This window comes from Typopeltis vanoorti, chromosome 21 (genome assembly GCF_054136105.1).
Source record: "Typopeltis vanoorti isolate ZY-2024b chromosome 21, IOZ_Tvanoo_1.0, whole genome shotgun sequence".
Classification (NCBI taxonomy): Eukaryota; Metazoa; Arthropoda; class Arachnida; order Uropygi; family Thelyphonidae; genus Typopeltis; species Typopeltis vanoorti.
In genome coordinates, this window is record NC_143569.1 from 54,774,926 (window position 1) to 54,790,508 (window position 15,583).

General features: G+C 37.4%; 1 protein-coding gene across 1 annotated transcript in view; it reads right to left on the reverse strand.

Annotated features, from left to right (window-relative positions):
- LOC150094861 (monocyte to macrophage differentiation factor 2-like) overlaps nt 1–15,583 on the reverse strand; it is a 109,679-nt gene that overhangs the window by 26,365 nt on the left and 67,731 nt on the right. The gene's annotated exons all lie outside the window — the stretch shown is intronic.

Sequence of the window (15,583 nt, forward strand, 5' to 3'; positions counted from 1 at the left end):
ACTTTCGCAATGTGCCCCCTAAACTTCATCTCCCTATCCACCAACACTCCCAAGTCCCTGGCCTCATCAATCTCTTGGAGTACAGTTCCACCAATGTGGTATACTGCTGCTAATCTTTTCACTCCGAAATGCATAACCTTACATTTTGTCACATTAAATTGACATCCATTCTCCATAGTCCAGAACTCCAATCTATCTGAGTCATCTTGCAAGACTTTGACATCTTCTGCATTCACTATCGCCCTACCCAACTTTGCATCATCAGCAAACAAATGAACTGTCCCACTTAGACCATTCCCTATATCGTTAATGAACAGATTAAACAGCAGTGGTCCAAGAACAGAACCCTGTGGCACACCACTAGTCACAGGCCGTTTTTTGGACTCTACTCCTGAATAAACTACTCTTTGATATCTCTCCATCAACCACCCAGCTATCCATCTCACCAACCCTATATCCATTCCCATATGTTGTAGTTTACGGATTAGAATTCCATGTGGTATCCTGTCAAACGCCTTTGCCAGGTCCAGCAAACCCACTGTAAACCCATTTCCCTTATCCAATTCAGCCGTCACCCTGTTATAAAACTTTTATAAAATATTTACTGAAGCATCATACTGAAAGTCAATATGAACTTGAGTTTTAAGGTGTTCATATTATTATCATAATTGAGAAGAATTATAAGTGCTATGATTATCTTTAAAATCTTATTTAAATTAAATAAACTGACACATTGTATTAAAAAATCTTTACATATACTTCAAGTAAGAACAAATGAATAGTATGTTGTTCATGTGTTTTGCATGCCCTTCGGTCTGTGTACTGTTGTAAATTATCATCATCAGCCCTCCTCCATGGAGCCAATTATGGGCAATCCACTGCCACATACAGCTCATCAAACTGTGCTTTAAAATTCATTCACTGTTCACACTTGCATCACTCGCAAACAATGCATTCTCAATTTCCAATCACGCTTCTTACTCTCCTGCTCTCCCTTATTTATATTGCTTCCAAGATGACCTCTGTTAACCTCCATTCTATGAAAATTCTCTTTCACATTAATTCAGTAACAACTCCCTACCTGTCTGTTTCAATTATAACCTGGAGGCTGTGCAATCATATTTCATGAATCTTTCTTCATATTTAACATTCCCCAAAGACCACAAACTTCTTCCTGACTTTTTACCTGAACCCCAGACATGACACTGATGTGCATAATATGCCCTTCAAACCTCAAGTGTATGGAGTCAATAAAAAACTACCTTAGTCAATCATTTCTGACTTTTTCCCAATATATCCTCCTCCAAAACCAGAGTAATCAAGTATTTGCACAGTAATCCACATGCAGATTGATCAAAGCCTTATACAAAGAACAATAATCTCCTCACTTCTACACTCTAATACTCTCTGCTTTACTGCCATAATCCATTATGACATCCTCACAATTTTAGCAATGCATCTCTTATAATTTAAGACCTTAGAGACTGTACAGAGATCAAGATTGGCACCATCAACATAAGAAACATCAATGGAAAAGAAATGGAACTAGAAGAAGAATTGGATAAGTACCAGATTGCCATACTAGATGTTACTGAAACAAAAAAGTCAAAAACTGGTGAAATCTTTCTAAACAAGAAATTACCTGAATATAAGATGTTATATTCAGGTAATAACAATCAAGGTGAAAGAAGGATAAGCTATAATATTGAACACTAAATACAAGGATAATCTTCTTGAATGGTAGACAATATCAAGTCAAGTGATGTGGGCTAATATCAGAATGGGGAACTAGAAACTGTGATTTATTTGCACTTATTATCCCAAAGAACACAAGTTGGCCTCTGTTACATGAGTACCAGACACATAAGAATGTTTGGGGAAAATTTGGAGAGGGGAAAAAAAAAAGCAAAGCTAATAATAATGGTAAGAACCTGCTAGATTTCTGCTCACTCAGGACATGGAATAGTTATTACTAACACCATGTTCCAACATAAAAATGTGCACAAATTCACATGGAGAGAAGATGCAAAGAATAAGAAAAGTCTCATTCACTATGTTATTGCTGACAGTGATGTTTTCCTACTGGTTCAGAATACAAGAATATAAAGAGGATTTGAAATAGGAAGTGATCACCATTTAGCGTTAAGCTGGATAAATATTGAACTTCATACTGAAAAGAAGGGTGTGCAAGAAAGTTTTGAAATGAATCAAAGTTGAACAGCTATCAGATGTGAAATGTAGACTCAAATACACAAACACTTTCAAGAAAATTGGAAGTTTTTTTTTTCCCCCACTTCATTAGACTATAATAAATTTAGTTTAATCCTTATCCAAGTGTAAGCAAACAAAGTTTGCACCTGAGGTATCTTCAGGACTGAGGCAACTCGTGGTAAAGATAGACCAAGCTCTCATCACTCCTTGTCTTAGTATCTCCCATAATGCAAAGCACATCTCCTTGCAGACATGTATAATGCTATGCATTAAGGGAAGGGCCACTATCCAGACTGGTTTTGACCTTTATTGAATGTTCAAGTACAGGTCAAACTCCAAAAACTCAGCATTGTTCCCCCTCAGTAACAGGCTCATCCTGCCACTGAGAACATTCAGCAACTGCTCTCCCCGTGGCAGGCTCACCCCACCACCGAGCAGAGCTGCTCATTTGCACATGTCATCTGAGGGGGTAACAGCAACTGTGCCTTGGTTAATTTGCCTCAGCATTGCCATTCATTACCCCCCGACACACCACCACATAGTACCTGGGTGACAGCAACAGATGAGCCTCAGTTAAAATTTCATGGGCTACAGCATTGCCATTCCTCACCCAAGCTTCCAACCAGTTTCGAACTTTATTGAGGTCTCGTCAGTGGGAGCCAGAACCAGTGATACTAAGCAGAAGCAATGGAGAAGTCATATTTACCTATATGAGTTGCCAAAAGGTGTACCACCTTATTATTAAATTACTTGGGATTTAGAGAGAGACGTTGGAAGTTTTTTTTTTCCCACTTGGTTAGACTATAATAAATTTAGTTTAATCCTTTATCCAAGTGTAAGCAAACAGTTTGCTCCTGAAGTATTTTAGATACTAAGACAAGGAGTAATGAGAGCTTGGTCCATCTTTACCACAAGTTGCCTCAGTCCTGAAGATACTTCCTGAAGATACTTGGATAAAGGATTAAACTAAATTTATTATTTTCAAGAAAAACTGAAAGAGTTTAAAAAGAAGAACCAAATCTCAGAGATTGAGTGGCAAACCCTAAAGAAAACTTTAACTGTCAAGAAGAATGTGGTGAGGTAATCTGCAAGCATAGAAAAATCAGAACTCCATGGTGAACTCAAGAAGTTAAAGAGGCAGTCAAGGAAAAGAAGAAAGCACATAGAAAGTTCCTGGCAAGTAAGTCGGCTTTGCTTTCTTACAGTTTTCTCTGTATTCCCTAAGAGCAGAAGCTGACGTACTTGCCAGGAACTTTCTATGTGCTTTCTTCTTTTCCTTGACTGCCTCTTTAACTTCTTGAGTTCACAACAGAGAAAATAAATACCAGGAAAGTGGCGAAATATTCTGGAGGCTATTGAAAAAGCTTAGAAATGGAGGAAAGAGTACTGTGAAAGGAATTACAGATGATAAATAGAACATAAAACTGAAGATAAAGATATTCTTTTGTTTGGTTTCCTCATGGATTCTATTCATGTTAAAAAACGTTTAATTTTCTTACAGAGCTTTTATGGTCAAGAAAATTAAGAAAATGCTATAAACATTAATTAAATTAAGGGGATATTAGATCCCAGATTGTTTTAAAACCGAATAAGAAACTCAAAGATTGGAATCAGAGAGTTTCATGCCGAATATAGTATAAAAAACTATAAAAGTATCTGCGAATACTAGCGTGAGCTGAATGCAAGTAGTCCTAGAACGTAGTACAAACACGGGCAACTCGTTGCAAAGGTGGGGAAAGTTCTGATCACTATTCTTTGGTATTTACCATAATGTAAAAACACATTTCCTAGGAAATGTATGCTGTTATTACACTATGGTAAGGAGGTCACTACCCAGACCGGTTTCAGCCTTTATCGAGGCTTCATCAGTGAGTAGCTAGACCAAATTATTAATACCAAAGGGTATAGTGAAAAGAACTTATATACTCTGCTATATGAGTTGTCCAAAAAGGTGCACCCATTAAGTTACTTAAATATAAAGAGCCAACAGGCTCCATTCAATTTAATTAATGTTTATATCGCCAAAATGAAGTCTGTTGGCTCTTTATATTTAAGTAACTTAATTGGTGCACCTTTTTGGACAACTCGTATAGCAGGTATATAAGTTCTTTTCGTTATACCCTTTGGTATTAATAATTTGGTCTAGCTACTCACTGATGAAGCCTCAATAAAGGCTGAAACCGGTCTGGGTAGTGACCTCCCTACCATAATGTAATAACAGCATACATTTCGTAGGAAATGTGTTTTTACATTATGATAAATACCAAAGAATAGTGATCGGAACTTTCCCCACCTTTGCAACACGTTGCCCATGTTTGTACTACGTTCTAGGACCACTTGCATTCAGCTCACGCAAGTATTCGCTGATACTTTTAGTTTTTTATACTATATTCGGCATGAAACTCTCTGATTCCAATCTTTGAGTTTCTTATTCGGTTTTAAAACAATGTGGGATGTAATATCCCCTTAATTTAATTAATGTTTTTAAATATATTCTTGATATATGCAGTAATTACTTTGAAAGATTGTTAAATGAAACAAGCAGTGACAGCATGGTGGTAGAAGGCACTCAACTGGAATGCCATCTGAATATATAATCTGTACTCCAAGTAGAAAAAGCTATCACAAACCTGAAACGTGAAAAGGCAGCTGGAGTAGATGAAATTTGGCCAGAAATGCTCAAATATGTTCTTACATGGCTGCACTGCATAATTCAGAAGGCCTGGTCAGGGGGTTGAATTCCACATGATTAAAGCAAAGTTTCATAATTCTTCGCTTCTCATCCATCCCTTAGGATGGGTAGAGTCCTGTAATGAGGGATTTATGATGAATTAATGCAGCAATTCATCATTCTTCTGCTGCATCCCCTAAGGACAAGTATTCATGACTGTAGATTTGTTTGTGTTCACAGGGCTGGTTAGCCTGTTCTGAGGGATGAAATACCCAAGTTTCAGGTGGGAAAAAATCCTCTACCTCTGTATGAGACCAGATAACTCAGCTTTAGTCAAAAGAACCAGATAAAGGTTCCTCACATCATAGATGGGAATCGAACCCAGATCTTTCCAACCATTGGGCTTGGTCTATATTGATTGAGCATCTGCACAGCTCAGTCAGTATAGACAAAGTGCTCTTATAATACCCATCTATAAAAATGGAAATAAAACTGAATGTGACAATTACAGAGCTATTTCCCTATGTGTTCCTGGTAAGGTTTATGCAAGTATACTTGAAAAACAGCTAAGAAAAATTATGAAAGGGAAGCTTGGTGAAGAACAAGCTGGATTCCGGCCAAATAGAAGTTGTTAGGATCAGATTTTCACTTTACGACAAATGGTTGAGAAATCATGAGAATATAAAAAGGATCTGTATTTAAGTTTTGTAGATCTGGAAAAGGCATATGACAAGGTGGCAAGAGGAAAGCTGTTCAAAACACTCCAGTTATATGGTGTTAACAGGACATTATATTATGCAATACATAGTTTCTATTTGAGTTGTGTAAATCAGCAGTTAGGATTGAAGGAGGTACAGGAAGATAGTTTGAAGTAAAATCAGGTGTGTGACAAAGGGAGCACATTATCTCCACTGTTATTCATCATCTATATGGCTCACATAACGAAGGAAAATGGTATGAAACCTGATATTAAAAATTGGAGATGTTAATCTCACTGTTAATCTCTTTACTTTATGCACATGATGTTAAACTCCTAAATAAATCCAGAAAAAGTCTGCAAGATTCTCTAAACCAATTGAATGATGATGAACAGCCTATTTTTCTACCCACTGCAGGGTGAAGGCCTCTCCCATTGCAGGAGGTTTTGGGTCTATTACTCCCATAGTGACCCAGTCCATATTGGGAGAGTGCTATACTTGGGTGAATGAATGCATGAAAGTGAAAGACAATCATAAACATCCATGTCTACGCGGGATTTGAACCCGCAACCTCTTGGCTGGAGAGAGGATACGCTAACCACTTGGCTAACCAGGCCGGCATGACCCAATTGAATAACTGCTGTAATAAATTTGGTATAAAAATCAGCATTAAAAGACAAAGACAATGAAAATAGGCAGAAACATTGAGAAATCAATTGCATCCTGAATGGAGGACCTGTAGAACAAGTAAAACATTTCAGCAATTTAGTCACAATATTTAGTGAAGACAGCAAATTAAATTTGGAAACAGACAGCAGAATTAGCAAAGCTGGTATGGCAGGAAGTCAACTGAATAATTTTATATGGAATAAAAGAGAGATTAGTCAAAACACTAAACTAGTTGTATATAAGACAGTATTCTAACCAATTTTAACTGATAGATCTGAGAGTTGGGTCAAAACACTAAACTAGTTATATATAAGACAGTATTCTAACCAATTTTAACTGATATCTGAGAGTTGGGTCAAAACACTAAACTAGTTGTATACAAGACAGTGCTCTAACCAATTTTAACTGATATCTGTGGTCTCTAGTCTTGACCAAAGACTAGAGACCACAGATATCAGTTAAAACAAATTAGGATACATTACAATGAGATTAGCTCAAATCTGAGCTAATCTCATTGTAATGTATCCTAATTTGTTGTAAATCATGTTGTACCACTTGTGTTTGGATACGAAATAAATTACAACAAATTAGGATACATTACAATGAGATTAGCTCAGATTTGGTATATGAATTATACAGGGAAATAATAATTAAATATGAAAAAAAGGAAACTATACATGACTTATATACAATGAATATGGTCAGATGTTCTTCCAGTATCTTGCACAATCAACTGCTCTTTCTGTGCAGGCTATAAGGTCCTCTTTTGTGCAAGGTGATGGAAGAGAGGGATAAGAAAGAAGGTGTTACATGGACTGGGTTGTCCCACACTCACAATTGTCTGGGCCAGTGAGGTAGCCCCAGCAGTGTCCTGTCGTTCGAAGTCTGTTGAGGCTTTTCCAAGTATTCCAGTCCGAGTGGGCACCACGTGGAAGATGTTTGGCTGTTGGAATACCGGTATTGTTTTAAGGATATAGTGCAAGCCATTGTTGAAGTCTTGTCTCTGGGAGGTTTTTAGGTGGTTCAACAGTTGCCAGGAAGCTATGTCGGGATCTTAGTCTTTGGGACACTGAAGTCTGGCCGAATAGTGAGTGGCATTCATCATTCATTTGTCTGCTTCTTTCATCAGCTGAGAATGCAGATCTTTGAATTGGAGGGGGTGCAATACCAGCCAAAGTATACAGGGTCTTTTAGTGGTATTGGTTTCAGGCATCCTGTAATTAAGTGGCAACTTTCATTCAATGCTGAATCAAGTTTTTCAGCATGGCAGGATCTGGACCATACTGGGCAGGCATATTCAGCAAAAGAATAGCAAAGGGCCAAGGCAGAAGATCTCAGTGTGCTAGGGTCTTCACCCCATTTGTAGGAGGTAAGTTTTCTTAGTATATTGTTTCTTGCAAACTTTTGCCTTTGTTATTTCTATGTGGGTTTTATATGAGAAGGTGCGATCGAGAGTCACACCAAGGTAGACTGGGTTCCAGGAATGTTCTATTTTAGAGTCTTCCCAAGAAATCTGTAGCTTCCTGTTTGTTAAGGTGGAAAAGGCCAGTCTGGGTTTTCAAGGGGTTTGGTTTTAGTTGATTGCTAGTATAGTATGTGGTTAGACTATTTAAGGCAAATGATACAGTAGTTTCAATGGACTTGAAATTTTTTGATTGAGTAGCTATGGCAAGGTCATCAGCATAGATAAAATTTCTAGTTCCTGGAAAGATGGGGAGATCATTGATGTAGATGTTGAAAAGTAATGGTGATAACACACTTCCCTAGGGGAGGTCATTTTCTGGAGGTGCCAGCGGCCCTTGCTACCCCCCATTTCGACATAAAAGAGTCTGTTTTCTAAGAGTGATTGGATCAGGAGGAGGACAAGGTGATAGTCTCTAGTATTCTGTATATTTTATTTCTGAGTGTGAGATGGTTTATGGTATCATATGCTGCAGTTAGGTCTACAAAGATTGCTCCTGTGGCTAGTTTTTGCTCATAACCATTTTCAATATATTGAGTGAGGTTGAGAATTTGTGATGTGCAGGATTTGCCTGGTCTAAAGCTAGCCTGATCAGCAATAAGATGGAGTTCGATTAGGGGGTTGTAGCCTATTCAAAATTAATCGTTCATAGACTTTAAAGAGATTGCTGAGTAGTGATATAGGTCTGTAATTTTTTGCTTCTGTTGGAGTTTCCTGGTTTCAGAAAGGCCACCACTTTGGCATGCCTCCAGATAGTTGGTATTCTTAGGGTTTTGAGGCAAGTGTTGTATAGGTTTAGTAACCACTCTTTAGTCCTGTTTCCAAAATGTTTAATCTGTTCATTACAGATATCATCAAGGGCCTGCAGATTTTCTAGGTTTTAATAGGTTTATGGCAGCGTTGAGTTCAGTGATGGTGAAATCTGAGTTCATCATATTTTGTTCCTCACTTAGTGTTCTAAGTAACTTCTTTTTTGTGTGCTTTTCAGGGAATTTTCCATTCAGCAGCAGCTGGTGAGCAATTTGATTAGCTGTTACCTGTAGATGCTCATATGGCTTAGTGAAATCCTTCCTAATTCTGTTGATAAAGTTAGATGCCTTTCTGCTACTATGGGTCATATCAAGAGCTTCTATTGATATGAGGAACGCCTTTCTTCTGCCATCTTGGAGCATAATTTTTCTCCTGCTTGGATAGTCTCTTCTGAGAAGGGGTTGGTATTGTAAAGTTGTACGTAATCAGCATACTGGAAAGGCCTGCAATGTAGTTTTAGCAGCACCCTCGGGGGATGTGTTTGGTGGAGATTTTCCTCAGTATTTTTATGAATTCAGGATACTCTTGAGGATTTGGAGGAGCCTGTTCTATGGAGAGCAGTCAAGATCTTCCATGAAACCCTTCCAATTAGCTTTTTGAAAATTAAATCGTCGTCTGTAAGGGGCTGTGTTAGGCATAACTGCTGGGTTGAATTGAAGCATTATAGGTCTATGTTGAGTATGTGGAATCAGATTTAAGACTTTAGGGGACTGAAGAGTGGCTTCAATGGCAGCATCATATTAAAAATTAGGGTATTAGGAAAGAACATGACACTGTTAGCATTCAGGAATGTGTCAGAAGAGCTAATCTCTGGTATGGTCACGTAAACAGAATGGGAAAGGAGAAATTAGCAATGCAGATGAATTGATACAATAAAAAGTGCCTTAGAATACAGAAATATGAGATCTGATAATATTGGAATATTGACAGATAACAGGCTAATCTGGGGGAAAATTGCTGATAGGAAATTAGTAATGATGTAACTTTTAATGTAGTACTATTATAAGATCCTGTACACCCCCCCCCTGAGGATATATGTCAGGAATGAGATGATGATGATGATGAGACAATTATTTGAATTTTTTTTTTTCTAAATAAAGCCAGTGACTAGTACTGTAACTCAAATGACTTAAAACTTCAGAAGAAAGGAATCACATTAACCGATTAAAAAAACTAGAAAATATAATTACACAACATTACAGACCTCAAAATTGTAACATAACAAGAAAATGAAATAATGCACACAGAAAAAGAGAAGTAGTTAATGCTGTCACATTCTATGGTGTAGTGCATGTTATAGCTAAAGTCTGAGGATCTCAAATGTTTTATAAATAAAGACCAAATTTGGTTCAGTATCAAACCTTGGTTTTTGTTGCATCAGTAGGGAGCAGAGCATTTCTAAAACTTTCTTGAAATTTCTTACAAAACAACTGTGATCAATATTAGGCATTTCTGTTTTCTGCTGTAGTACCTGGTAGCTAGTACTACTTGCTTGAAAGGCTAATTGTAATCTACGTTCTTACCTCTTTGCAACATCACTTTCCTTTTCGTGCACATTATTTGACTTAAGCAGTTTTAATTCTGTTATACTTTTTAAGTTCATAATGTTGTATAATCATATTTTCTAATTTTTTTTTAATCAGTTCATGTAACACCTTTCTCCCAAAGATCTATTACTTTTTTTTTTGTTCTCCTAAATAAAGCAGTTTTACTATTCAAATTATGTGGTCTCCATATACCAGTGTTCAGATGAACAGATAATGAGCCACACAATTTAGTGGTATTACCATTTGTGTTACTACTCCACACACACACAACTTGCTCACACCTATCACATGGCCAATCTCTTATACAATCTAATACACAATGCACTAATGCATTCCAATTTAATTACCAACTCTTCCTGTAGTAATCTAACAACATCCTTTGCAAAATTTGCAATATCTGAGGAGATATTGATAAAATATCTCCATAATATTTTGAAAATATGGTTCCTAGAGTATATGGTTCGGCAAAATTACATACAAGTAACTGTCCACTCAGACCTGTTGTGGATTCCATAGGCAGTCCCACATATAAAATATCAGGATTTCTGCCCTTCTCTGCCCCTCAGCTTCTTCAATAAAAAATTCCATAGAATTTCATACAAGAATAAAAGACATTAAACTAGCAGATACAGACATGTTAGTATACTTTGACATTGTCTCTCTCTCTCTTCGCTAATATCCCTCACAATGAGACAATAGAATTTTTAGCTCAAAAACTTTCATTGGACATAGCGGAATTATTCAAATTTGCAATCACATCAGGCTACTTCGCATGGAAAGATAAAATATATAAACAACAGGAAGGAACAGCAATGGGCTCACCCTGATCACTAACTTAGCCAACTCTTTTCTTGAACACCTAGATGATAGAATTTTTGCTCTTGACCCAAAACCAACAATGTGGCTATGCTACATCGATGACATCTTTGCAGTTTGGAGTCGCACAGAACCTGAACTCTACTCTACTCATTTCTACAAAAAAAATCAACACCCTGCATTCTTGTATCAAGTTCACACTAGAAAAGGAATCATCAAAAGGAATTTCCTTTCTTGATGTACACATCCAGCACAAACAAGATGGATCCATTTCTGTTTCTGTCTACCAAAAACCAACTTTTTCAGGTCACTATATCAATAATGGTGAACTATATTATTAGTTCACCATCCATCCATCTCAAAAATATGGCATCATAAAATCTCTAGTATCCAGCGCACACAAGAATTGTTCTTCTGAAGAATCCTTAAAACAAGAATTTAAAATGATCAAAGAAACTGCCTTACTAAATGGATATAATCTAATAACAACACAAAGAATAATTAACAACTCTCCTATAAAGCAACCCAGATAAGAAGAAGCCCATGTATCATATATTCAAGGCATCTCTGAAAATGCAGCAAAAATTATGAAAAAAATATCAACTCATTGCAACCTACAAACTCATCAACAAAATTCGCAATTTGCTACTTTCTCCAAAAGACAAACTCTCACCAACAATGCTACCTGGCATATATCAAATGCAATGTTTGTGTAACTTGTCTTACTATGGACAAACAGGAAGAATTATAAATAAACATATCTATGAACATCAAGACCACATCTGCCTTATCAAACCTCACAAATCTTGCCTGGAACAAAATGGAATCAAAAATACTAATCACAGGATCCCGTGGCAAAACGCCAAGTCACTACACAGATCCACAACATGAACATTTTATTAAGAAAGTGCTGAAGCCTTTCTTCATAGACCTAATCTTAATCGAAATGACTCTTTCACTATTCCAAAAGTTTGGGAAATTGTTATCCTCAATTGTAGTCAACAATTTATCTACTATATTTTAATTTAGTTTAAGTAATTTTAATTTCATCCCAGTAGTTTTTAATCCATGAATATGTGATTGTATACATAGAGGGATTCCAATTTAAGCATGCACACTACTGTTTTTTTTAATTAAATTCCTATTGTTGTTTGTTAGTTGTGCTGATGATGTCTTATGATACATAAGACAAAATATTTACATAATAAAAAAGTTATTTACTGTGGCATAAGTGTTATTCTGTAGTTTTAAAGAACAAACATGGACTTTTTCAAGCCATTTCACACTTTTCTGATAACTGGTAATTAATTTACAGAATTAACAACGCATGTAAAGTAAATTAATTAAAGATAACTTTAATGAATCACTTCTATATTTCGACCATGTCACATTGTCATCTTCAGGAACATAAAGATATGGTATGTGCACTAAAGGAACTAACAAAGCAAATGAGGAAGAAATTAAGACACTAACTTTGTTCCTAAAGTCCTAATGGTGCCCTCTTGCGGGCTAATTTGGTAGTCTTGGCCGTTGGGCTGAAGTTCTCATAATGAAAGTCTCCCAAATTTGGGGCAGTTTCATGCACCCAAATTTGTTGAGGTTAGGAACGTTTTTTAGAGCTGCTGAAGATTCTTTGAATAATCTTTCGTATTTAAACTTGCTGCGATGGATTATTTTTGTCTTCTTCCAACGAATTTTATGGTGGGTATCTAAGGCGTGGTCTGCCAGCCCAGAGCGGCTGTATTGGTGAAACCGGATGTAGTCTTGGTGTTCTGAAATCCTGATATTTGTTGTTCTGCCTGTTTGGCCAAAGTAGGACAATTTGCAGCTGCAAGGGACCTGGTATACACCAGGTAGGTCTAGGGGAAGTGGTTGGTCTTTGGTAGAGCGGATAAGGGATGCCAACTTTTTATATGGTCTGTAACAGGAAGTAAGGTCATATTTCTTGAGGATATTAGTTATTTTTTCAGAGGTGCCCTGGATGTAGGGGATAGTGATAGACTTGGTGTAGTCTTTATTGTTGAGGGGGGGAGGGGGGGGTTGTGGTTTTCAGGTTTTAGTATTTTTTGGATTTTTTTGGGGTTATAGCCATTGGCTAAGAAAGTGTTGAGGATGTGGTTTAGTTCCATAGTCAGGGCCTTGTCATCTGAGCAGATTAATTTTGCCCTGTTATATAGTGTTTTTATCACCCCATATTGTTGTGAGGGGGGGGGGGGATTGCTGGTGAATGTATCTGCCAGTGTGGGTGGGTTTTCTGTAAACAGAGAAAACCAAAGATCCATCAAGCTGGCGGGTGATTAAAGTGTCTAGGAAGGGGAGGGTGTTGTTTTCCTCTTTTTCTAAGGTGAACTGGACTCTGGGATGTTGGTTGTTTAAGTGTGTTAGGAAGGAGTGGAGAGAGTCTGAGCCATGTGGCCAAATAGCAAACACATCATCCACATAACGAAGCCAAATAGTGGGTTTTTGTGGGGCGGAGTTTAAGGCTTTTTCTTCAAATGTCTCCATAAAGAAATTGGCCAAGGGTGGGGAAAGTGGTGAACCCATGGCTGTCCCCTCTATCTGTTTGTAGAACTTTCCTTGCCAAACGAAATAGCCTGAGTTCATTGTGAACTGAAATAGGGCTGAGATATCGGGAGGAAACTTGGCTTGGATGAGCTCAAGGGTTTCTTTGAGTGGGACATTAGTGAATAGGCAGGAGACGTCAAAACTGACCATTATGTCAGTGTGTTGGAGTGTGAGGTTTTCTATACTGGCTTTAAAGTGGGCCGAGTTTTTTATGTGTGATGGTGTGTTGCCAGTGTAGTGTGTGAGCGTTTTGGCTAAATGTTTGGCTAATTTATATGTGGGGGAATCAATGCCATCCACTATGGGACGTAATGGCACATTTTGTTTATGTATTTTTGGGAGTCCATATAATCGGGGGGGTCTAGAGTTATAAGGTTTAAGCTTGTTGGTGACTTCCACAGGCCAAGAAGTGACTTTCTTAAGGAGTCTGTGGATAGTTCTAATCTGAGAGCTGGTCGGATTATAATCAATGGAGAGGTAAGTAGTACGGTCTCGTATTAAAGAATTTAGCTTACCTTTGTAGTCTTTTTGATTGAGTACCACAGTGGCGCTTCCCTTATCAGCTTTGGTGATTACTATTTTTTTGTTGTTTTTTAATTCTTGTAGGGCTGTATATTCGTTTTTGGATAAGTTGGATTTTGGAGGTTTGGCTTTAGTGAGAACACCGACTACATCCAGTCTCACGTTGTTGGCGATATGGATAGGCAGGTTGCGAATTCCACGCTCTATTTGAATCATGATTTCTTCAGCAGAAATCCTTTTTGGAGCTAGGGCGAAATTGTGACCACGTGAAAGTGCGGTGAGTGCTTCAGGCTTTAAAACTGCCGACGAGAGGTTGACTACTGTGTTAAGTGGTGGCTGGGGTACAGAAGTAGAAGTCTTGGTCAGGTTTTCGTATTTTTTTACTTGCCGACTACGTATTTTTTCGAATTCCTTTCTTGCCGATGTGCATGATATGTCATGGAGTATCGACCATAGATCAAGGCCGAGTGTGTTAGAAAGCTCTTCCTCTAGCGCCCGTACGTTTTTGTTTTCGTCGGCAAGGAGAACGCGCGTCGCGGTAATTTGTTCTCTTAACAGGGCGAAGCTAGTGCGGTTATAAATGCGTAGAGCTTTCTCGGAAGTGAAACGGTGCTTCAATTTGACACAGTTGGGAATTTTTAAAGCCTGAAGCACTCACCGCACTTCCTCCTCCCTTGGGACTAATCCAGAGCCAAAACTTACATTAAATGATATGGTCAAAGGCACTGCCAATTCCCTAACACCTTTTTGGAAAACTTAACCTGGTATGCCATCTAATTCCATAGGTGTATTCACATCAAGGTTCTGTAATATGATGTGCACCTCCAGTTCATTTATCTCAGTGTCCATATAAACCTTTGCCTCACTTGTTACTGCAATATCTCCACCTGTAGGATATACTGTAAATCTCTCATATGTGACTTCGTAACTTATCATGTTCGTTTTTACATGTTTTTTTTTAGGAGAATGTACTTAGAGAAATGTTAATTTTTGTAATAATCTTGTAATGAACTTTTGTTAAAATAATGTGGCTCGTGATGTCATCACATAACGATAAACTCATGTTAAATCAGTAAGTCTAATTATAAAAATAGTGAAGAATGCCAGGAATTGTCATACATGGAAATAATACACATTTGGTGTAATAAGTGTGTACAATCTTATTTTATGTCAGTCAATCCTAAACAAATTGTCCATGTAGTGTAGAAAATATGCTATATCAATATACCACTACCTGCAATCTACCATAAAATTCTTTACTTCCTTTTCTCTCATTACCTCTTCACTTGCATCTGTATTGGGTACATACACTCAGTAACTCAAGTTAAGATTTTAGGAATTAGTGAACTTAGGTAGACATTAATTAACTTAATAATTCATAGACTTTATACTGAAGACTATAAATTATTACTCCGGACACATGAAAGGTTTAGAAATGGAGTAGCATTCATAGAACAGAGTATGAAAGATACATTTTGGGATACGATTTAGTGTTGGACAGAATAATCCAAATCACAATAAAGACATATTATGTGTGACATTCACTTAATATGTCATTATTCTGATTTGAATTACTCTGTCCAACACTAGATTGTATCCCAAAATGTATCTC